This window comes from Emydura macquarii, unplaced genomic scaffold (genome assembly GCF_026122565.2).
Source record: "Emydura macquarii macquarii isolate MOO-44397 ecotype Brisbane River unplaced genomic scaffold, CSIRO-AGI_Emac_v2 contig_1876, whole genome shotgun sequence".
In the NCBI taxonomy this organism is placed as follows: domain Eukaryota; kingdom Metazoa; phylum Chordata; order Testudines; family Chelidae; genus Emydura; species Emydura macquarii.
In genome coordinates this window covers 4,393,100-4,416,633 of record NW_027132013.1, presented here as the reverse complement: position 1 = coordinate 4,416,633, position 23,534 = coordinate 4,393,100, and the positions used below count along the sequence as shown (strand labels likewise).

At 41.7% G+C, this 23,534-nt stretch overlaps 1 long non-coding RNA gene across 1 annotated transcript; it reads left to right on the top strand.

Annotated features, from left to right (window-relative positions):
• Window positions 1-365: 365 nt before the first annotated feature.
• On the top strand, window positions 366-5,560 carry LOC137159353 (uncharacterized). The gene is made up of 4 exons (XR_010921617.1): window positions 366-436; window positions 3,972-4,030; window positions 4,625-4,652; window positions 5,516-5,560. It is a non-coding gene; the product is annotated as an uncharacterized lncRNA (long non-coding RNA).
• Window positions 5,561-23,534: the final 17,974 nt, after the last annotated feature.

Here is a 23,534-nt window from a genome sequence, read left to right as displayed (position 1 = left end):
CTCTTTTGCTTTACTTTATTATGAAGAAATAACAAGCACGTCATAGTTAAAGCTGAAGCTAGCGCCCCATCATAAGCTCAATTTTCAATCCCCCCCTATCTTTCTGAAAAGAAACCAATCTTTCTGATCTTTTGCATGCCACATTTCATCCCAGGTTAGAGATTTTCTGGGAAATGTAGTAAAAATCAGAATTCTAAAGATATGCTATTTTGAAAATGTAGCTGTAATTTAGTTTTTGAAAAAAAATTAATGGTTGTTTGTCTCGTCTCTAAAATGGCTTGTCCTAGAAACTCCAAATTTTGTTTGATTTTTGTTGGCCTTACTGAAAAGTAGTAACTTTTAGTGTTTTTTGTAATAGGGCCTGAGAGAATTTTAAAAGATGTAAATCAGTGGCAAAACTTCCATTTCATCAAGGGACGCAGCAGGATTTCACCCAGTGAGTTTGTGTATAGAGATCTCTCTTTATATTATAAAAGCTAATATGTATAAATTGATTGCCTGATTCTGACTGCTGGGCAGAGCCTGAGGTGAATGGTATGGCTTGTGGGAGGGAAGGAGAGAGCAGAGAAATGTGGCAGAACGGAAATCTGGGAAGTGGAATAGAGAGGAAGCAAATGGCTGGGAGAAACAGGGGATGCCAGGGGATTTAGGAGCATATGGAAGGATGACCTGTTCCTTGGCGTCAGAACTGATGGGACAGGGTTGGGGCAGTGGAGTCCCAGGAACATAGAAGAAGCACAGGAAGGAGGCAGTAGAGAGGGAATGGTGGAGAGGTACAGGGAACCATGAGGATACAGGGTGTCTCCTGATGAGACATGTTTAAAGTTTTCCTTGTGGACAAAAGTAATCTGCTCCATTCCTTTTCAGCAGCCACTATCTCCTCTTTTCTCCCAAGTATAACTCTCAGCCTTATAATATCTGTTAAAAAAGGGCTGTTCCTTCTCCAGATTTCCCACACCCAACCAATTTGAATTTCAGGCACTTGTTACCCACCCCCACCCCAAAAAAACCCAACAACAACAAAAAAAGAGAAAATCATGAATAAACAGATTTGTTAAAGTTAAAATAGAAATGTGTTTTAGCATCCCAAAAATATTAGATATTCTTTCCAAAAATTTGACACCCTTTTAAAAACTCAGCCATTAGACAGTCTGGAAATGAATCCAAGCCTGTTTCCCACTGCCTTCATCACTCATTGCCTGTCAGACCCCTTGATGGCATTGCCCACCTAAACTTATATGTTGTGTCCTAAAGAGCTCAGTTGTGCCATCCTTACTCACAATGAAGAGTACTTTACAATACACAGTCCCGCTGATTTCAATGGAACTACCACATTGTAAAGTTCTGTTCATGCTGAATCAGAGTGGCACCATCTGTATGTATAGGATAGTGTAAAGGAATGTATAGCATGTGTATGTATGTATGTATAGTGTAAAGGAATTAGGAATTCCTTTTAATAGTTTTTGGGCAGGCAACCCTGTCTTCTTTGGGTATGCCTGTTGAGGTGGGGGTCCGCCGGGGTGCAACCTGAAAACTGTGGGAACACTGGGCCCTCTTCACTTTCCAGCCTGAGCTGTCCCTCACAATGCCTTGCTAGTGACAAGCAGCAAGCCCCTCCAGGCACTGTTATCACCTACCTCAAGGGCATGCAGAGCACCATGCCCAGGTAGATCACATGAATGTTAAGATGAGTTGCTTCTCACTTTGTGAAGTTGTCAGCAAGCTATACTAAGGCCTTGTCTACACTAGCCCTTTTGCTAGCAAACCTTTTGTTGCTCAGGGATGTGAAAGAAACACCCCCCCTGAACAACATAAACTTTGCTGGCATAAGTGTTGGTGTGGACAGTGCTATGTTGGCAGGAGACACTCTCCTACAAACTACTGCTGCTTGTTTTGGTGGTTTTATTATGTTGGTGGGAGAGCTCTCTCCCGTTGACATAATGCGGCTTCACAATTGCTTTTACAGTGGTACAGCTGTATGGGTACAGCTGTGCCTCTGTAAGTTTTAAGTATAAACTAGCCCTTACACAGCCTTTTACAGGCAGAGACACACCCAACTTAATTATATGAGTGTCTTGCCTAGCCACTCATGAACCAACAACAGAGATGCACCAGCCAGTTACCTCCCCTCACAGTTTGTTAGAACTGCACCAAAAGGAGTCTATCCCCAAAATTATATTAATAAATTTAATCCCCAAAATCCAGTCCCCCCTCATTGTAGAGAAGACACAACAGCTTTTGTTACTGAGCTAAAATTTCTAGACACTTCAGTTTGAGACCACACTGGTTGAGATAAAATATTAAGCAAGTTTATTAACTCCAGGAAAATAGCTTTTAAGTTATAAGTGGCAAGTGTAAAGAGATTAAAATAAGTTACCAAAAGAAATAAACATAAGATCACAGTCTAAGTTCTACACACTACCAATATTTGAATTAGCAATGTCTCACCCTTGTTAGCAGGTACAAGCAGTTTCTTAAACACCAGGCTAGACAACCTTCCCTGCCTGGGACTCCTGACACCCCCTCCCCCAACTTTTCAAAGTCCTTTTGTCTTCTTAATGATTCTTCAGGTGTTGAGTTGGGGAGAGAAAGAAGCTGTATGCTCATGATGTCATGCTCCCCCTTTTATAGTCTGTTTCAGCTTGCTAGAACACTCGGGGCTTGTGACCTGTGGGGTTATCCTCATTGGTCAGTCAACCCCCATTGTGCATCTTACAGTGAAGCCTCCACTGTAAACAATTCTGGTAGTGGAATCTATTCTTGAATGGGTGAGAGACAGCCATTAACGCTGTCTGGCCACTCCATTGTTGTGCCTGAAAGGCTGTTTGTGGGAGCACAGTATGTGCTAATAGCATGTTTCATAACTTCACGTACAATGGCAGCACATACAATCTGACCTGATATTAATGTTCAGCAGATCAAGACTTTTAATATAGTACCACACACAGCATACATTGTATGGAACATATCATGATTACATGACATTGGTGAATACGGAGTTTCTGTGGTGTTGTTCTCAGACATAGGGTGTCACACCTATACTACGTTCAGAGGGTGTGATTGCAATTTGTGTAGACAAACCTGGGCTAACTGTCATCTAGCTAGCTTGGGTACTGGACCACTGAAGCTGTGGTAGCACACAATTTGGTGTAGGCTGTACAAGCCCACCCAGGACCCTAGCTAATTATCTGGACAGCTGGCCCATGCTGAAGTGCATGCTGCAGCAACCTCACTACTTTGGTACCCAAGACAGCTAAATTAAAGCTAACTCAGGTTCGGCTACATGAGCTGCAATCATACCCTGTGATTACCATGTAGACATATCCTGTCTACACCAAGGCCACCAAGAACCCTGCCAGAGAAGCAGTGGTATATATTGCACATGGTATAGGATTAGTATTTGCTCCTTGAATAGTCCCATTACAATAAATAGGACTACACGTAGAGGCAGTAGTTGGTGTGATTCAGGAAGGCCCAACTGGGCCCTGTAGTTTGCTATTTTGAATATTGTGTGCATTTTGGCAAATTTTAAGAAGCAAGTTTAAGTTCGAGTGAACACAATATTTCTTAGGTGGGAACACGTGGACCTCTGACTTTTGCTTTGTTTCCTGACAGAGAAGAATAGGGAAAGGTGGCTTCAATTATCAATCCTTTTGCTATAGTCTATTCCCAAAGGGTATGATGATTTGGTGAAATTATTGTGATAAATCTTGTTAAGCTAACACACTGTATGGAAAATTGCCATTTTCCCAAGAAGTACATACTTCTTAAGAACGTCCTTCTCATCACTTGGTTGTTGCAGAGGTGGAAACAATAAATAAGGGAGTGATGGCAAGCTTTAGCTTGTGAAGAATTAAAGGTATGAAAATGGGGGAATGTTTAAACGAGAGGAGATGGCTATAATAGCTTAGAAATACTCTGCTGTGAAACTGAAGTGTAAGCTGGGTGAATTTCACATTTGATTCTTTAAGGTGCTGAACACTTTCAACTCCCAGAAACTTCAGATAGAGAAGAGGTTACTCTGCACCAGGTAGAAGGAGCTAAACACTTACAGTATTTATTGTTGTGTCATCACGGATAAAATGAATATATTTTCTATATTTATTCATTTATATTATTTCCACATTTGCATTTCATGCGTTTGCATTCACTTTACAAAATCCAATACAATCTGCAAAGATGGAACAAATGTAGGCCCTGGTATTGCAATCAGATCCTTATGCCCACAAAGAACTGCACTGACTTAGCTGGGGCTCTGTGCTGGCACAAGGGTCTGCTTCACATTGATCTTATTGCAGAACTTTGGCCTTAACCTGCAAAGGCGCGATCAGATTTCCCTAGAGTGATCGTTGCTATTCTAGCATATAGATTAATAGATTTTTTTTTATGTATTGGGTCAGCATTATTACTGTTTTCTTAAATTTCACATTTAAAAGGAAGAAGTTAATGGCATTTTGGTGGAAATTAAATATGTCCAGTGGAGACACTTGCATTATAGAATCACTCACTGTGTTGTCTGAAAAGTGACCCTATAACCATCACATTATACCTAGTTTTTGAAGAGTTCAGATCAAATAGCTGAATTTTGACTTCTGATAATAACATCCTCCAATTTAATTTTTAGCATCCTGAATCTTTCCCCCAGAAAAAAAGTGAGTAATGATCTATCTTATATTTTGTTTGGCATTATATGTTCAGCATCTGCAGCGTGTTGCTTTGTAGATTAATTATGTGTTTCAAATATATCTATGAATAAAAGAAGAAGTAACCACCTGTGACATTAAACCACTCCATCACCATGTCCACTCTATGGTTGGTTGCACCTACCAGAATGGCAGGTGAATGGAACAATGCAGATGAGTTTTGAAATGACATGACATGACGTGATATGTAAATAGCTCCCTCATCATTAAAATCATTTTAAGTGCTCTCTTGGATTTAGTCACATATGTATTTGAATTCAGATGCCATACACAAATCATAGCACAGTACAGGACTTAAAAATCACAATGTTGTATCTGCAAGTGATATTATATGGAAGGATGATATAAACTAGCATTTAAAGTTTTTACTTTGAATGGAACTACAGCAAGACTTGCTAACACTATGGTGGTGATCATTTAATACCCAGGGACTACACAGGATAATAAGGGATTTAAAATATTTATAGTTCAAAGAGCACTTTACAATATTTGTGTACATTATTACTTTTTCTTGCATGAACTATGAAATTTTCATTAGTGAAGGAAATTTTAAATTAACTTTCACACAGTAGTATTAATTTTAATTATTCCTGAGTAATGTGACTAGACAAACATGTATGAAACTAATAAAAATGTAATAGCACAAAGGAACTTTTTTCTCTTGAGCCGAATATGCATCTAAAGTTCCCTTGTAATAGATGCAGATGATATATAAGTGTGTACATATTTTTCTAAAGGCAAACTTGTCATAATCTTAAACTTTGTTTTTTATTAAACCTCATCAATTTAATACATTATTTTGTATTGTGCAGGAAAATATCCTGGATAAAACAGTTTGAAAATGGAATTTGACAGAGAAACAACCAAAAAAATAAAAGCAATTCTGTTTACTGTTTCAGATATTCATGTGTGTTTTCTCACAGCCCATCTTCTCCTTCTGAAGCATGAAGTCAGAATTCTGTGCTGGTTGCTTTGCAAACTGGCATCATGTAAATGAAGGGATTGTTCAGTTCCACATAGTTACAATAATAATTGCAGGTAAACTTGAATAAAAACTCTGGATCTAAACTTCACACCTGGCCCCTGTTTACATGGCCACAAACCATAGATCTGAGCAGCCCAGACTTTGGAAAAGTTCAGAGCCAGAGCCAGTTTGTGTCTTGGGCCATCTCTAATAATTATCTTAGCTTTTTTCTAAATATATAAATAACTACCATCTTTCCTTTGGAAGAATTTCAGAGTGCTTTGCAATAGTTTGTGTACATAAATATCAGTTAAACATCTTTTGTATATAGCCCAAAACATTAGGACAGGACATGAAGATAATTATATCCAACTGAACCTAGGTAGAATTTTAGAAGTCAGAATGTAATTACTTAAGACAGAGTTTGGCCAAAATATTGCTATGCTTGAAAAAGTGCTGTGGGATTCTTCATGGTATTTTGTGTGTTACTTCTCATTTCAAATATACCTCTTTGCACGTTGCTGACTTGCCAGGAAGAGTGTCACCTTACTGGATTGCTAACAGCTCTTCTGCAACATCTTGCTTGGTTTGCTATTGCTGTGGGCTCAAATAGGGAGACTGCTGGTTTAAAGCAAATATTTTCAACACTTAGCGAGCATGCACACACACACACATAAAAACACACAAGAGAAGGGTGTAAAAGGGATCAGATTTAATGTCCAATATATGAGAGATTGTCCTCTAGTGAAATACTTTAAGACAAAGAAAAATAATGAGAGAGTATGAATGTAAAATTAATCTGAATCTGTAGAAAAGTTGTTGAACCTTATATAGAACTAAAGCAGTCTTGCACTCTGCAGGAGGGCATTGTATCACATCTTTAACCACTCTGAATGATTGCTTTCAACTATTGTTAAACTAGCAGAGAAATTAGGTTTAGCACATTCACAGACAGAGGCTGGAGCTTGGGATTTCTGTTTTTATAATTTAAGAGTTCTGACACAGGTAACATTTTCAGAATCAGCAGGAAAATGTACACTTTCTTTTGGGCTGAAAATTACTGTTTGAACTCTGTTTCTATTTGAAACACCAGCTTTTCTCAAATGTAATAGATAAAACCACATAATGGTAACTGCAGACATTCTGAAGTAATATGTCTGCTTCTCAATCCATTGAAATAACTGATAAAGAGAACTGAGATGATGGCCTTGGGTTTAGTTTAAGTTTTCCTTTTAAAAATCATCTTTGGCCAGCATTAGAGGCCTTTATGAAATTGGGGTGGAGAGGGAAGTCAATAGTGGCTTCTTATTTTGAGCCCCAGAATTCCTGAGACTTTCAGTTCCCCTCTGCTTACATTCTGCCTGGAATTCAGTCCTCCCAGCCCTACATCTGGAGTTGAGGCCCAAATTGCAAACTTTGGATCTCAATCCACATGTTCCCAGATGTTTTGGGAATCCAGATCCAGGGTTCTATTTCAATCCTATCATAGCTACAAAGAATATCTGTAGGATGTGTTAACGTAACCTACACATATTTGTATTTGCAGATGTTTGAATTGCCTGTGAAACACTGTGTCATAGCTGCATGAAACAAGTCTCCGAATAAATGGGACATATGTCTACCCTGCAGCTGGATCCCAGATTGATTCCCAGCACAGCTAGACAGACTAGTGCTAGCTAAGCTGAAGTTAGCATAACAAAAATAGCAGTGTGGACTTTTCAGCACTGTTGGCAGCTCAAGCTAGTTGCCAGAGTCCAAGTGCACCCGACCCCCTGGATCCCAGGTTAGGTGACTAGCTTGAGCTGTTGCCTGCGCTGCAACATCCTCACTGCTATTTTTAGCACGCTAGCTCCAGCAGTGCTAGTGCAAGTCTATCTGCCTGCAGTGAAAATCACCTCTCAGCAGCAGTGTAAACATACCCTGAGTGACTTGTCTTTTTCTCTGATTACTCAGCACCTTGAAATATACTGATTGCAAGGTGAAGAATTTTTCACTGGTCCAGCTGTTACCAACTGTTGTTGATATCAAGCAGTAGAAGGGGGTTGGAGGTAGAACAGTATCTCAAGTAATCGAAGTCAATGGGCATTTTACCATGGGAGCAGGACCTGAATTTCAGAAACACTACTTTGCTTTGTGAATAGTCCTAACTTCACTCTCTTTAAATGCCTTTTTTTTGACTGAATAACTCTATTTACCCATGTTGCAAAGTGAGACTGTGGTCAAGAAAATTAGATGCAATACTTATGAAAATAAGTGAAGGGGAAAGACTTTGCAATAACTTATCTTTGACAAGCTGATCTGTTAATTTTTCATTGATGTAAAGGTTAAATCCATTACCTGATGGTCTTTCTGAGTGTGGAGAGAGAGCCATCAAAGCGTGAAGGGCTTGAGCCAGCAATTCTGGAGTTGATTTGATCTTTCAAGGTATGATTTTCATCTTCAGCAGCAAAAGTGCCTGGACTTTCACACATTCATCCAACATGTGTGGAAATGGATCTAAATTAATAGTTACAGTAACTTGTTCTCATGGGTCTATAAAAATACTCTTAAAAACTGGAATGCTTAAAAGCTATTGGCTTGATTATCAGAGATGATGAACATCTGTAACTGTTATTGAAGCCAGAGTGGATTTTGGGTGTTTACCATCTCTGAATATTTGGCCATAATGCCTGATATTTTAATTAAAACTCCCATTGACTTCAGTAAGATTTATATAAACATACACACTGGTGATAGCTGAATAATGACCATTATGTCATTGTTATATATAAGGTTTCTGATATAACAAACAATTGCCTCTTTAAATTGCTGTTAAAACTAAGGGTGGGATGTTTTCATCCAAAACTGTTTAGATGCAGCAATGTTTTTGCATTTCTTCTTAAAAATAAAACTGTATGCAAACCTCAAGGGTAAATTATAGGAAGAGAACAGCCGATTTGGGTTTTATAATTCACATGAGTTAATTCCCTTTGGTAGAATTATGGTTCAGTAATAAACCCAACTAGAATGTTCATGTCAAAGTGATTATAATTTTTCAGTGTGACAAGCTGTTTGCAAACCTGTTCACAAGATGTCTATGTTTTTATTTGCGTTGTATTTCAGACTGTGAGGAAAGATGATTTTCTTTTTCAGATCACCTTATTATGGAATAATCTTCCTGAAATATACACTTTTAAGGAAATTCTTCCTTTTATCATCTAGATTTGAAAGTGAGATAATTAACACAAAATGTTGAGATGGGACTAGAATAGGTTCTAAAGCTGTATAATACATTTTACATTGCACATATGGAGAATGTGTTAGATTTAGGGCCAACTATCAGAACTCATGTTGTTTTTTAAAGAGTAAACAACTTTGATAAATGTTGTATTCTCTGTATTGCAATGGTACCTACATTTTAAAATGTAACATATATAGATAAGTGCTTTCCCCCTCCCGTCCACTTCCCAAAGACATTTGCAGGTGGTGGAGGGAGAAGACTTTAAAGGTTTTAATGAAGTTTCAATTAAAGAAATTCCATACCTGAAATTTAGAAAACTATAAACTGACAGACTAGAACGAATCAGGAGAGGAAGGATAGTCCAGCAGTTAGGCCATAGACTAGGATTTGAGAAGACTGGAGTGAAAGTCCCTGCTCTACAACAAACTTTTTGTGAGACTTTGGGCAAGTTGCTGAGGCTATGTCTTCACTGACTGCAGCAAATTCACAGCCGTCAGATTGACTTATCTGGATCGACTGAGTGGTCAGTGAAGACCCACTCAGTTGATCCAGAAATCGACGTATTAAGACCACCTCCTGAAGTGCCGTAGTGCTGCATCAACAGGAATGCGATTCCCATCAGCGCAGTGCAGTGAAGACGGCACGCAGAACAGAAGCACAGAATTCGACGGGAGTCACGCAAGTTTTTTGCGTAGTTTGAGTAACTCCAGTTGACTGCCGCCGAATCTGAGGTAAGTGAAGACCAGGCCTTAGTCTCTTTATACCTCAGTTCTTCATTTGTGAAATTGAGATAATAGTCCTTATGAACCTCACAGAGGTGTTTGGAGAGATAAATACATTAAAGATTGTGAGGTGTCTCAATATTATGGTAATAGACTTCTATGAACACCTGAGATAGATAAAGATGCATTTAGTCCCATTTGTAACCTCCTGCAATGGTCTATACAGATGCATCAGAGAGAGAACAGCCCGTAACACACCTAGTTCCAGACGGGTAGCCGTGTTAGTCTGTATACCACATCAGCCACACCATAAGGAACTCATTCACTTGCACATCTACTAATGTAATATATGCCATCATGTGCCAGCAATGTCCCTCTGCCATGTACATTGGCCATACCAGACTTTCACTACGCAAAAGAATAAATGGACTGTAGGAAGGCGCAGTGGCCTTCCTCTGAGCCTGGGCCCGCGAAAGGGCCGCAGGCACCCAATCAGATTCTGGACCTGCCGGCAGCTCAGTCTGCCCAGCAACCAGGCAGCTGGGCCCCGATAGGTCCTGCCGGGCAGCCAACCTGGCAGCAGGGGGGCGGAGCCTTAGGGAGGCCGGCAGCCATAAAAAGCAGGCCCTGTGGCTCAGAAAGTGGAAGGCTGCCGGTGGAGACAGATGTGCTGCCTCGCCGACTGCAGCAAGGGGCTGAACCGCGCCAGACCTCTGCCTCAGGTAACCCTAGCCCGGCCTTGAGGACCCTGGGGCGACCCCGGCAACCCGCCTCTAAGGCCTGGGTTGGGCCTCCGGGCCCCCTGGACTGGCTGAGGCCTACAGGCCCGAAGCGCTTGACCCAGCCTCAGGCCCGCAGCAGCTGGGACGAGCCCCCTGAACCGGAGAGATGGGAGTTCCGCCCAGAAGCCGGTTTGGACTTGGAAGAGCTGCCAGACGCCCAACCCCTGGAGGCAGGTCCCGACCTGGAGGAGTTGCCGGAGGCTGAACCCTACCCCCAGCCCTGTGATCTGGAGGAGCTGCCCCTCGCTGAGGAGCTTCCCAATCTACCCCCCGTGGACGCGGAAGGACTGACCGGCCTACCCCGTGCGGTGTACCCCGATGACCCAGAGGAACTGACGGACACAGGTACCAGGGAACCCAGGGAGGAAGGAGCCTAGGGACAGCCGGAGGCGTGGCTGTACTAGGGGTAACGCCCAGTCGGCGTGTTGCGGCCGGAGCCCCGCCGACTGAGTGGCAACACCCGTGCCGCTGCTGGGGCCCTGGGCTGGGACGCAGTGGAGTTGGGTGGGCCTGCGTCCCCCTCCCCTCCCCCCTGATCCTTGCCAACCCCCAAAAGGGAAATCGCCTCTACCGCCCGCTGAACTCAAGCTCACTACTGCTTGCTCGCCCGCCCTGCCTGGGGGCCGGGGCGAGAGACTCCTTGCTCGCCCGCCCTGCCTGGGGGCCGGGGCGAGAGACTCCTTGCTCGCCCGCCCTGCCTGGGGGCCGGGGCGAAAGACTCCTTGCTCGCCCGCCCTGCCTGGGGGCCGGGGCGAAAGACTCCTTGCTCGCCCGCCCTGCCTGGGGGCCGGGGCGAAAGACTGAAAGACTAACATTCCCCTGTTGAGTAGGAAGGTGCAGAGGCCTTCCGCCGAGCCTGGGCCCGCGGAAGGGCCGCCAGGACTGGACCGGGCAGGAGCCCGTCGTACAGGACACAAATCAGACATTAAAAATGGTAACATCCATAAACCAGTCAGAGAGCACTTCAATCTCCCAGGACACTCTGTAAATGACTTGAAAGTTGCCATACTTTTACAAAAAAACTTCAAAAACAGACTTCAAAGAGAAACTGCTGAGCTTAACTGATCTGCAAACTTGACACTATCAAACTGGGTTTAAACAGGGACTTGGAATGGCTATCTCATTACAAGAAGTAATTCTCAGCTCCGAATCAATGGTTGTGAATAGGCCACAACTACTTCCCCATTGTTGTTCCTTAAACTTGGATGTATATATATACCTGCCATTTGATTTCTATTTCTTGCATCTGACGAAGTGAGTTACAGCCCATGAAAGCTTATGCCTGCAGAAATTAAATTTGTTAGTCTTTAAGGTGCTACAGGACTCTCATTGTTTTTGCTAGTCAATTATGCAACAGCAAAAATTTAGAGATAGGATTGAATGTTAGTTTGCCTCAGTAAAACTACTAAAATAGCATTTACAGGTTTTTCACTAATTTTTAAACATAGTGTACATTTTACAAAAAGTAGAACAGGAATAAAATCTAGATTTTCCTAATCTGTGGGTTTTTTTACCTCATTTTATAACCATAAAACTATCTTAAAAAGGGAGCATAGTCTAGAGGCTAATGCAAGGGAATGAGAGTCAGGACGCCTGAGTTGAATTTCCCCTCTCAGTCACTGACTCATGACTTTGGGCAAGTCACTTAACCTCTCTGTACCCTAATATATCCATATGGAAAATGACCCTATTTGATGGGTATCCTGAAGCTTAGTTAATGAGGTGCCTTGCTTGGCCCACTAATGAATGTTTAGATTCTTTTGTTGTTGGAGGCTATTTTATCCATGAGCTCACCTTCCCTTAATGGAGTAACATAATATGTGGTAATGGCAGAACCCAATAGTGACAAGGATAAAAAGCCTCCGTCCATCATGGACCCATTTGGATTGAAAGCAAAAGAGACCCATTGCTCTCACTGTTTCCATTAGCTCTATCTTTAGCAACAAATTCCACTAAGGTCTTATTTTCTTTAAAGACATGAGTTCAAATTCATCTCCAGTTTAACTGATTAAATCAGGGATTAATTTGCCCGATAATGACGTCCTTGTTTAACAGCAGATGCCTCAGGCTACCATAATATTTTTGTTGATAAGGACATTTCCACCACTATTAAATGGTTAAAAACATTTTATTGCTGATCTTGAACAATGAGTTTTTGTATGTAAAATCATAACAGCAGAAATAGTAAAGGTTCCCATGGCATGAAAAAGAGAACATCTGCTAAAGTCACGAGTGGCTTGTTGCCTGACTTAGCAGCAGGACAGCCTACAGCTGATTAGCTTTGTCCTCATCAGAAAATAAGACTGAATTTAGTAGAAATATCTATATAGTTTCAAGGGTATAATTTTGAAAACATAAAAAAACAGTTTTGATGTAAAAAAAAAAAAGTCCTTTTTTGGATATCATGGGAAATTGTCATAATGACTGTTTAACTATTAGATCAGAACACATCCAGAACTGAAGTACACAATGCATAGTCTCATGCCTGTGGCTTGAATTCAGCAAAACATTTAAGCACATGCTGAAATCCATCTCTATTCAGCAAGGTATTTAAGCATGTGCTTGATTTTAAGCATGCGTTTAAGTACATTTAAAGTCAGTAGACTTAAGTACATGCTTATGTGGGCTTTTTAATTTTTTAGAAGAATAGAAGTAGACCACTGAATCAGGGCATACACAGGGCATCTATTATGTGGACTTGCTGTGATGGGGTGTATTCCCCACATTGGCCCCATAGGGGTAAATTAGGCCAGGCAGGCCTAATTAACCAATTAAGCAGCAATTAGGAGAGAGAAGTAGGCTACAAGGAGGCCACTCATTAGAAGCAGCCTTAGCTGGGCAGGACCTGGAGGGGTCTGTATAAAGCCTAGGTGCTGAGAGCAGAAGGGAGGCTGCAGTTACTACCTGAGAGGAGGATGTTGGGAGGGTGGTGTGTCTAGAGACGGTGTAAGCCAGTGATGTAGGAAGGAAGCCCAGAGAAACAGCAGCAAGGGCTAAGACAGTACAAGCCTTGACTGCATGTTATGGGGTCCCTGGGCTGGAATCCAGTGTAGAGGGTGCACATGGGAACTTTTATGACCAGAAACACAATCAGATTCTTAGTTTATAGCCCATCTAAAAGATGGCATGCTGGGGCACTGGCTGTATACTGAATTAAGGGCAAGAGTCCTGTCTACTGACTTACTAACACAATTTCCTGTGCCACTAACATTTTTCCTGGAAATCTCCCATTCCAGTAGTAATCTGATCCAATCCTGCTTAATTTGTGAGAACTGAAAAGACTACAATGTGATGGGATCTAGCTGCTGGCCATATGTAGTCTTTGTTTTATATGCATAATTTAGGTGACCTTATTTTACTTCATCACACAGAGGGAAATTCAAGCCTTGAGCTACACATAGATACTTGTGCAAAAAGTTGCTGCTAAGAAGGGAATCATTAGGGAGTTGGTATGATCTGCATTTTTGCCATCCCCCAAAATCTGGAAAGTTCACCCTTTTCAGATGTTCTGCAATCAGATCTCTAGAGAGAGAATCCCAAAATAGGTTCTGGGGTCAGGGACACGGTCCATGCCTTTTAAGGACTACACAATGCCCACTTCTCTAACGGGATTAATTATTCTTCATGGGTAGTTCAGAGGTTTTAAACAGGCACTATTATCTTAGCCAGAATATGGCATTAATGTTCTTTCATTTCCATGGTATAGGCCTGATCCTGACAGTCGTTACATTAACAGAAATTGTGGGATCATATCCTAAGAGTACTTATAGCTTGCTTTTATCCTATCCCCCAGATCACATATGTTGCAAGATAGACATTAACATTTCTGATTTGGGGTAGAATTGGCCCTTCAAATGTCTTTGAATCTAAAATATCCTACAATTAAGATTGGAATAAAGGTGGGATAATTCTGGATGCCAACATAATTAGCCTTTGCCCACCCCATAGTTGAAAGTAAATTAAAAGATAATTTAGGATAAGATATCGAAAGTTAGCACAGATTATGCTTTTTAGGTATCACTATTTATACAAGCCAAGTGCAATACAGTTAAACTAAGCAGAAAAGACACAGCATGGAATGTGTCATGATAAGTGTGTCTCAAGGTAAAATCAGTGCTTTTAATAACTCATGAAGTGGCTTTCATCAGCCTGTATGTCATGCTAGTCTTTCCCACTGCAGATTGGCCAAAAGTGAAGGATTTTTAAAGATAAATATATCTGATGTTTAATTTTTTGGGGTACTTTCCCCCTAGATTTACCATTTATTAATCATTTCAATAATGATAATTCTAGTTAAAATGCTAGCTAAAGGATTGTTGTTTTTATCCCCTTGATATATTAGTCTCCTACAGTTGGCTGCAAACCTCTGATTTACAATTTGCTTTTTTTTTTAAATGAAAAGTCAAGTTTGATGTTAAAGCAGCAATGAGCGGAACTGGAAGCGATAGCTGTCACCACACTCAGTTCTCCATGAGGGTATTGTCTGCAGAGAGAAATCCACTTTTAAAATAGTTGAATATAGACTACTTTCATTACATTGTATATATTGTATGCAGAGAGGACCAAATCCAGCCACATCTTCTGTGGCCATGTATGATCATGATCTAGGAGATGACTGAGAAAACAAGGGGACGGAACGTGAGGAACCCATGCAGGAGTTCTGCACCCTGGTCCAGTTAAGCATCTTCATAAAGTTAGGGATATGCTTAAATGCTTTTCTGAATAAGGAAGGATTTAAGCACAAGTTTAACTGTTTTTGCTGGATGGGGATTCCCTATGCCACAGTATGCAGGGGAAGGTGTCAGTGTGTGGGGATGAGCAACGTCACAGTAGGAGTGGGGGCCATTTGAATACATTGACCAATCTCCTCCTCCATCTGAATAAAAAAATGACATTCTGTTAACATGAGGTGACGTGACAAACTTCACATTGCGCTGGTGGGGAAGATAACACAAGTGACTACTAAGGGGCCCATCCTGCTTCCTTTGAAATCACAAAGGGTTATGTCTACACTGCAGCTTAAACTGCTGGCCTGTGTCTGCTGATTTAGGCTCATGGGGCTTGGACTGTGGGGGGTGTAAAACTGCAGTGTAGACATCTGGGTTTGGGCTGGAGCCTGAACTTTGGGATCACTTGGGGGGGGGGGGGGGGTCCCAGAGTCCGGGTGCCAATCCAAGCCCGAATGTCTACACTGCACTTTTACAGCCCCACACCCTGAATCCCGTGAGCCTGAGTCACCTGAAACAGGCCAGCCATGGATGTTTAAGTGCAGTAGGCATACCCAAAGGGTGAGAGTCTGTGCTGTGATCCTTAGAGAGATAGCACAGAACTCACAGCCCAGGGCAGAGGACTATCACAGTTCAAACCACCTTTGCACCCTCCTGATGTCAGGCTGCTCCACAGCTCCTGGTATAATACTGAGAGATCCTAAGTTAGACAACAACCTAAGTTATGGCAGCCTGTATATGGGTTGCCTGGTTGTGTATGGGTTGCAGCATTGCCTAGAATCTCCCCAGCACTTTGTGCTGCAGCCTTACCTGCATATGCTCTTTCCACCCTGACATCTGCATAGCATACACCCTCTGCAAGGGCTTATGGGAGGGTCCTCAGAAGACAACCTGACCATTCTCTCTCTCAGTCCCTAAACCAGGGGACTTCTCCACTGGTTGGATCCAGGGCTTTTAAGCCCCCTCTATGCCACCCCAACTTTTGTATTAAGTGTAAAGGAGCGAGATCCTGGGATTTGGGGGAGGAGATCTTGCACTGGGAGTTTTGCCATTGTTTTTTTCAATAGGTCCAGGACCAAGCTGTGTATTTGTATGTGAACAGTTTTTTCACAGACAATTATACAATGGTCAGCATGTAATGAGTTTAGTGATCTTCATTCAGCTCTGATAGGCCCTGATTCAGCAAAACATTTAAGCATTTGCTGAACACCAAACATGTTTAGGACCTGTTGAAGTCAATGGGATGTACACATGTTCTTAAATGCTTTGTTAGATAAGGATGAAATTAAACATGGGCTTAAAATTTAATCACATGCTTAAGCTTTTTTGAATCAACCCCCTAGTGAATAGTCTAAATAACAAAGAGATTTATTTAGAAGCCTAACTGCCTCTTTAACATTAATCATATCCCCCTCCCCCTTTCATTCTTCATTAATTGCATCCCAGCCCAAAAAGAGAGAGACATCTCCCTCTGGACTGGTTTTGGTGCCTAACTACCTTTGAAGGGGCTAGATCTTGACCTACATTATTGCGCGTGCTCTCCCCAGCATTTCCTACTGGCTAAGTTAGGTAGCGCTCTGCTCAGTTTGCTGACTCCTGAAACACCCATTCTTACACGTCTAACTCTTCCCATGCATTGTATAGGGCGTCTGGACATTTAACTTGGGGCTGTGAATTCCACCGAATGACTGGGCACCTAAGTCCCTTTGTGGATTTAGTCCCAAAATACTATCACAGATGTCTCTGTCACCCTGTTTGAAAGATTCAACAGAGACCAAATCTGGAGTAAGCCATGGAGACTGAACTGACCTTTTATTCCTACAGCTGGTCCTTCCTAGGTCAGGGTTAAGTCATTCTGGCTAGGCAGGGTGAAGAAAGCATGTGTTCTGATTGCCTACATTCTATCTGTTCTGTGCATAGTTAAGGACATCAGTGTCTGGAGCCCTTACAGACAGATAATATAATTTTTACATAGTCTCTTAATGTGATGTTAGACTAAGATGTTGTGATAGGACTATATTTAATAAAAATATGTCTGACTGAGAAGGCTGGTATAGAAAGCACATGCTTTTAGGAGGAGATGATTAGAAGGTTATGCACTGCAGTTTCCATGGCAGATGTGACTGAAAATATTTGTTACTGAATAATGCCCATAGCTCTTATTTGTGCGGGCCACCTAGACTTTAAAAAAATCTTTTCATATTAATTCATTTACAATGCTGATGAAATGCGAAATGTATGTTTTGTTATACAGATGAACAAAATATTTTGCTTTGTCCTTGGAAATGTCATATTTATTATGAATAAGTTTATAGTGTAGATTTGATATTCTGAAGTCATCTATAATTGGTGTTTCCATAATTGCTTTGTATAGAGATGTGTAAGGTAAACAATAACTATATGAAGCTCTGAGTAAGGGATAGCTCCCTTATTAAATATTTACTAACTTTATAAAAACTTCAGTGAGCGTGATGATTAGTGGCTTTGCAAGAAATTGGTTTTGCTGCAATTTGTCCTCTAAAAGAGACACATTTAGCCATGGTTTTGTGGTCAGCAATTAAGTATGATCCATACTCTTTAGAAAATAAATATAATGTATGCTGCTTATTCTTTCTAAAAGTATACAGATTACATTTAATCTTTAGTTTTAATAATACACAAGAGTAACAAGTGACTGCATGTTGGACACACTGTTTATTTTCATGTTACCTGTACTATATTTTGACAGTGGTTACCAAATCTGCTATAAAAATGCAAACAAAATGTTAGAATAGATGAAAATAGGATATAAAACGATAGTGAAAATATTATAACATATTAGTCAAAGGCATGCCCTCACTTTTAATTCTGTACTGAGATCAGTTCACCCCATCTATTAAAAACATTAGAAATAGAAGTGGTCCAGAGATAGGTGACAATAATTATTAAATGCTTGGGGTTGACTTTGTCTGAGAGGAGGACTGTTTTGCTTTAGAAATGAGATGTGTAGACAAAAGAATGAATTGTATAAAATAAGTTGGACATTCCTGTTTACTCTTTCTTGTAAGGGCCAGTATAAAAAAAGCTCCAGCAACTTCAGTGAAGAGGTGAGAAAAGAGAGAAGCCATTTACTAGAGGAGGACTGCCATGCAGGAGGAGAAATTGCTACTGAGAGAGTTCAGCTGACAGTCTTTTCCCCACACTTTTGTGACACTACCCTAGGGAGAGGCAGAACTAAGGGCAATGGTACCCGAGTGTCACAGGCATTGGCCTAGACTGTGGGGATTTGAGGCAAGGACTGTAACTCCATTGTGGCCATCCCCAAACTGAGACACAGGGGTGGTAGAAGTGGCCGGGGGGCCAACCCACGCCATTGCACATTGCTACAGTTTTGGGGCCCTGAGAGGGCAGGTCCTCCTACCTGCTCCAGAACCCTGACTCCTCGCCCCATGAAGGCCAGGGCAAGTGGTTGCCAGCAATTGGTCACACAAAAGCAACAACAAGTCCTACAGCAGCTGCAGTAACAATAGCAGTAGCTACATGAATTAGCTGCGTAGCAGAGACACCAGCAAATTGTCCAACAGATGGCCACTCTGTGGCAGCCACAGGACACACCTGGGTCATCAACAGCAAGGAGTCCTGATCTGAGTCCACCACCTATTCCCGTAAAACCGATTAAGATAGGATGAGAGAATGAACCTGACCATGACTTCTTTGTGACATTTGAGTGGGTTGTTGATAGCTGGGCCGTGAACTTGGCCCCATACTTGACAGGGACAGCCCAAGCAGTAGATAAGGGCCTGGATATAGTTGTGGCACAAGACTACACCCAGCTCAAGTTGGCCATCCTGGATGCATTTGAGAACACAAAGGAGACTCACCAACAATGCTTCCAGCAAGAAAGGTTCCTGCCTGGAGCCTGGCCCACATCAGTGGCCCAACTCCTGATGGAACGATGTTGAGCATGGCTCTAGCTGGAGGCAAAGACAGCAGCCCGGAGACAGTGGTCCTAGAGTAATTTCTCCAAGTCCTACCAGCTGGGGGTTGGAAATAGGTGACATGGCATCATCCTGAGACACTGACGGAGGCTGTGATGTTGACCGAAAACTAATTATCAGCCACTCACCTGATGGCAGAGGCCCCATAGGCAGCTCATCCATAGCATGACTCCTACAAGAAATGGAGAAAGAGCCCAGAGAGGCAATATGAGGAGTACAGGGCCAGCTGGTTCCAGCAGAATGAGGCCTCCCTATCCAAAAGCAAGGGCAGGGGTACAACCCTCTGAGGAAGATGGCCAGGATGGGACATCAGGGTTGTCCAGAAACCCTTCCCCACTGCCAACTGGTAACACAAGAATGCAGATGCCCTCCCCCACCTCCCTTGCAACAGTGGAGCAGTATCTGGACAAGGACTTCTACAAGATGGGCATAGCCAAGCAGCGTTGATGTCTAGGGAGATTATAAAAATAAACAAACAATTGAATGCAAATTGTTTTTTCTTTGTCAGGCTAGAAACTTTCTGAACACTCCTCGTAGGAGTGGTGGAAGAGTCTCACAGTGATTGGCAGAGCCTGATTGTCCTTGTACGTGTACCAGGTGGAATGACAAGGTTATGCATTGACTTCCACAGGTGAACCCAATGCCTGGGTTTGATGCATACCCAATGCTAAGAACTGATGAACTGTTGGAGAAACTAGCTAGGTATATCACCACCTTTGATTTTACTAGAGGCAATTGGCAGATTCCCCTAACTGTGGAATAGTGCAAGAAGACTGCCTTCTACACACCCTTTTGACTCTACTAATTTAAGATGATGCCTTTTGGCTTTCACAAAGCAGTGGCTGCCTTCCAGAGGCTAATGAACAAGGTATTAAGACTGCACAACCAATATGTGTTGTTGTATATTGACAATATGGTTGTGTACAACAAGATTTGGGATGACCAGCTGATACATCTCGCAGCAGACTTACAGGCCCTCAAAGATGCAGGGCTGATGGCAAACCTGTCCAAATGTAAATTAGCCAGCTGAGAGGTGACCTACTTGGGCTATATCGTGGGAGATGGTAGGGAAGGTGCAGACTTTGCAAGACCTTCCCATCTCTGCCACAAAAAAAAAAGTAGAACACTTCTTAGGAATGGTTACTTATTATAGGCAGTTCATCCCCAACTTCACCACAATCACTGACCCATTAACAGACCTACCTCATAAAAGACACAGCCCTGAAAAAGATCCAGTGGTTGGGGGAATGTGATAGGGCCTGTGAGACATTAACAGAGCATCTGACAAGATAATCTGTCTTATTCCACCCAGACTTTCTGAAACCTTCAGTCTTGCAGTCAGATACTCAGATGTTGGCTGCGGAGCAGCCCTTTCACAAGAAATAGGGGACAGGCACATCCGGTTCTATACCTCAGCCAGAAACTATTTCCCCAGGAGGTCACATATTCAGTAGTAAAGGAAGAAGCTCTAGCAGCGAAGTGAGCCATTGAGGCACTAATGTATTATCTGTGGATGTAGCCATTTCATCTGGTAATAAATCATGCATCTCTCAGATGGCTACTCTCTATAAGGACCATAAGCCACAAATAATACTGCTTCAAAGTGCTGCACCAGGAGGGTTTGGACCATAAGACTGCAGATTTCTTCTCAAGAAGATGGTGGAGACTCACTTGCATGAGGTACCCCACAGTACCAGTTTTGAGGAGGAGGGTTTGTAACGGGGTTTACAGACCCCACACTAAGGCCGAGGCAAGGGAAGAACTGGAGCAGCACTGGGCCCAGAATGGCCCACCCCTCAGGCATTGCCACGCATGTTCCTTGGAAAGGACCAATATAAAGGAAGCTCCAGCAACCATAAAGCCATTTCCTGGAGAAGGGCCACTCTGCAGTGGCGGGAGAAGAAACAGCAATTGAGGGGGTCCAATTGTGTGTCTTTCTTCTCCCCACCCAAAAAAAATTTTGTGTCACTACCCTAGGGAGAGGTGGAACTAGGGGCAAGGGCAGCTGAGCGTCACAATCATCAATCCTAGTCTATGGGGGTTCGAGGCAAGACTTGTAATTCAGTTGTGGCCAAACCCCAAACTGAGACACAGGGGTGATAGGAAGTGGTCTAGGGGAACATTAGCAAGGGTGGGCCAGACCCATGCGTTTACACGTTCAGAAACCTGGGCTGGGACCTGGAGGGAGTGGGAAAGCCTGGGTTTCCATACCCATCCCAGAGCCGCAACTACTGGCCCAGGGAAGGGCAAGGGTTAGCATTGAAACTAGTCCAGTAAGGACCTCATCCAGAAAGCAAAAGATGTATTGAACTGAAATAAAGACTGAGGTCAGAGGCCCAAACCAGGAGGCCTGCTGATTGACCAAACCGCCCACTATAGGAGCATAAATCAACCATTACCTGAGCTAGGAAAAAATTTCCCCATGGGCAGGTTATTCAAATTTGCTTACCATCTTGCACTTAGCAGTGTAATCTGTCTCTAGCCACTTTCAGATGCAGACTAAATGTGATAATTCCTTTGTTACTAAACTATGATAGTTAAAGTGGGATTCTGCTCTGAAAAGTAACTATATAAATATGGCATCTTTTTTCTCAATATATCTTTCTTTTTGTATTTTCAGAATGAAATCTCTTGATTTAAGTGATAAAAATGTTTTTTTATTGCTTCTTACTTCTATTAAACGTGTGTAGATATCACAGCTAATAAAATGTGAACTGAAAGCTGCTCCTTCTTGTATATCAACTGCAAGGCTCCAATCTAATACAAACTGAAGTCAATAAAAATACTTCCATTTAGTGGATTGGGCACTAACTATAATCAGTTACAATGGGTTGGTACTGAGGGCCTAACCTGAAGAAAGTTGAATTGTTGCATAGGGATAGTGTGGGACTAATTTGGTCTGCAGATTCTTTATCTATGGCAATGAAGTGGCAGATGGAAAGAAACCAGGTTGGCTTTTGGAGCCCAGGCTGAGTTTGCAGGGCAGGCAGCTCCATAAACTCATCTAGCATTGAGATAATAAACATGGCACCCAACACTGATATTTCTCAGACATTTTAAATGTCTACATTTCTTTTTCAAATTGTGCTGCTAAAACCGCAATGTTTGTCTTTATTAAGTTTACATACACTGTATCCAAAATAGTACTTCTTATACACCCCAAATTCCCAGTGAGTTAAATGGAAAATATGTTTATTACTGATTTCAATAGAAATTTTGGATGCCTAAGCCCATTAGTTTTTCTAAATAATAGTAAGATGAAATAGTTAACTGTCTGAGAATCTAAATTAGATTATTCCTGAAAGGTTAGATTTAACCAGAGGTAACTGTAAATCAAATCTGCTATTTCTGAGATGAAATCAAGCAGCATACCTAGTGTATATCATTTTATTAACATGCTTGCATTTAATATCTGAAGTACAGTCCTATTCCACTGATGTGGAATGGAATAAATAATGTAGGAGCTACTTTCTAACCGAGTCATCTTTGATCTGAAGATATCCTTGGGCCAGTTTATACATTGCTAAGCTGATTCTACTTTAGTTGCTTATCTGTGGTAAATTAGAACAGTTATAGTGATAATTGTAAACGTAGTTATGTAAGCTGATCTGACAGCTCAGAAACTATGTATAATGCCTATGAGGGGCTAACTACAGCAAAACTATTTAAAAAATATTGTATAATTGTATTTTATGCATGTAGCTTGGGTATAGGATGGATTAACCATTAAACTGGAACAGTATATTACAGAGTTTTGTTAAGGGGAAGGGGAAGAGACACTTCAAACTTGAGGATGAGGAAAGATAGTTCATTTATTATTTGATGTTTTCTTTTGACTTTTATATTACCTTTTCTATGTAGAATTGATTTCCTTAAACATGACCAGGAGAAGGGCAAGAAAAATGGGTTGGTGGGTTTTTTTGTTTGTTTGTTTTTTTTGTTATTCTGAATGGCTCCATAATAATTCAACTAGAGTGGAAATGGAACAGGTTTATTTCATTGTCAGCCGTTAATTTAAGACATTTTTTATCGTAGATTTCATAAAGCCTTAAAAAAATTGTTGCAGAGTACTTTTAAATGACTTATTCTTTTAAAGGGCACAATAATTTTATTATATTCTATCAGGAAGTACTGAAGCATTTTACAGCACTTCCAGATCTCTGTGTAACTGGTGCCTTTTAATGGCTTTTATTAGCTTTCAGGGTTTTACTGTATTGCAGAAGAAGGCCTTTCACAATCACAGCAAATATTTATGCATTTATTCAGGGGTGCTGGAACACTTTGTATTGTGGGGATGGTGAGAGCCCACACTACTATGAATAGAGGAAATAAGGTACAACCCGGAAAAGACGTACACAGAGCCCTGGAAAGATGGGATTACAAAGGGTACATCTACACAGGAATACAAGACCCATGGCACAGGGTCCCAGAGCCCAGCC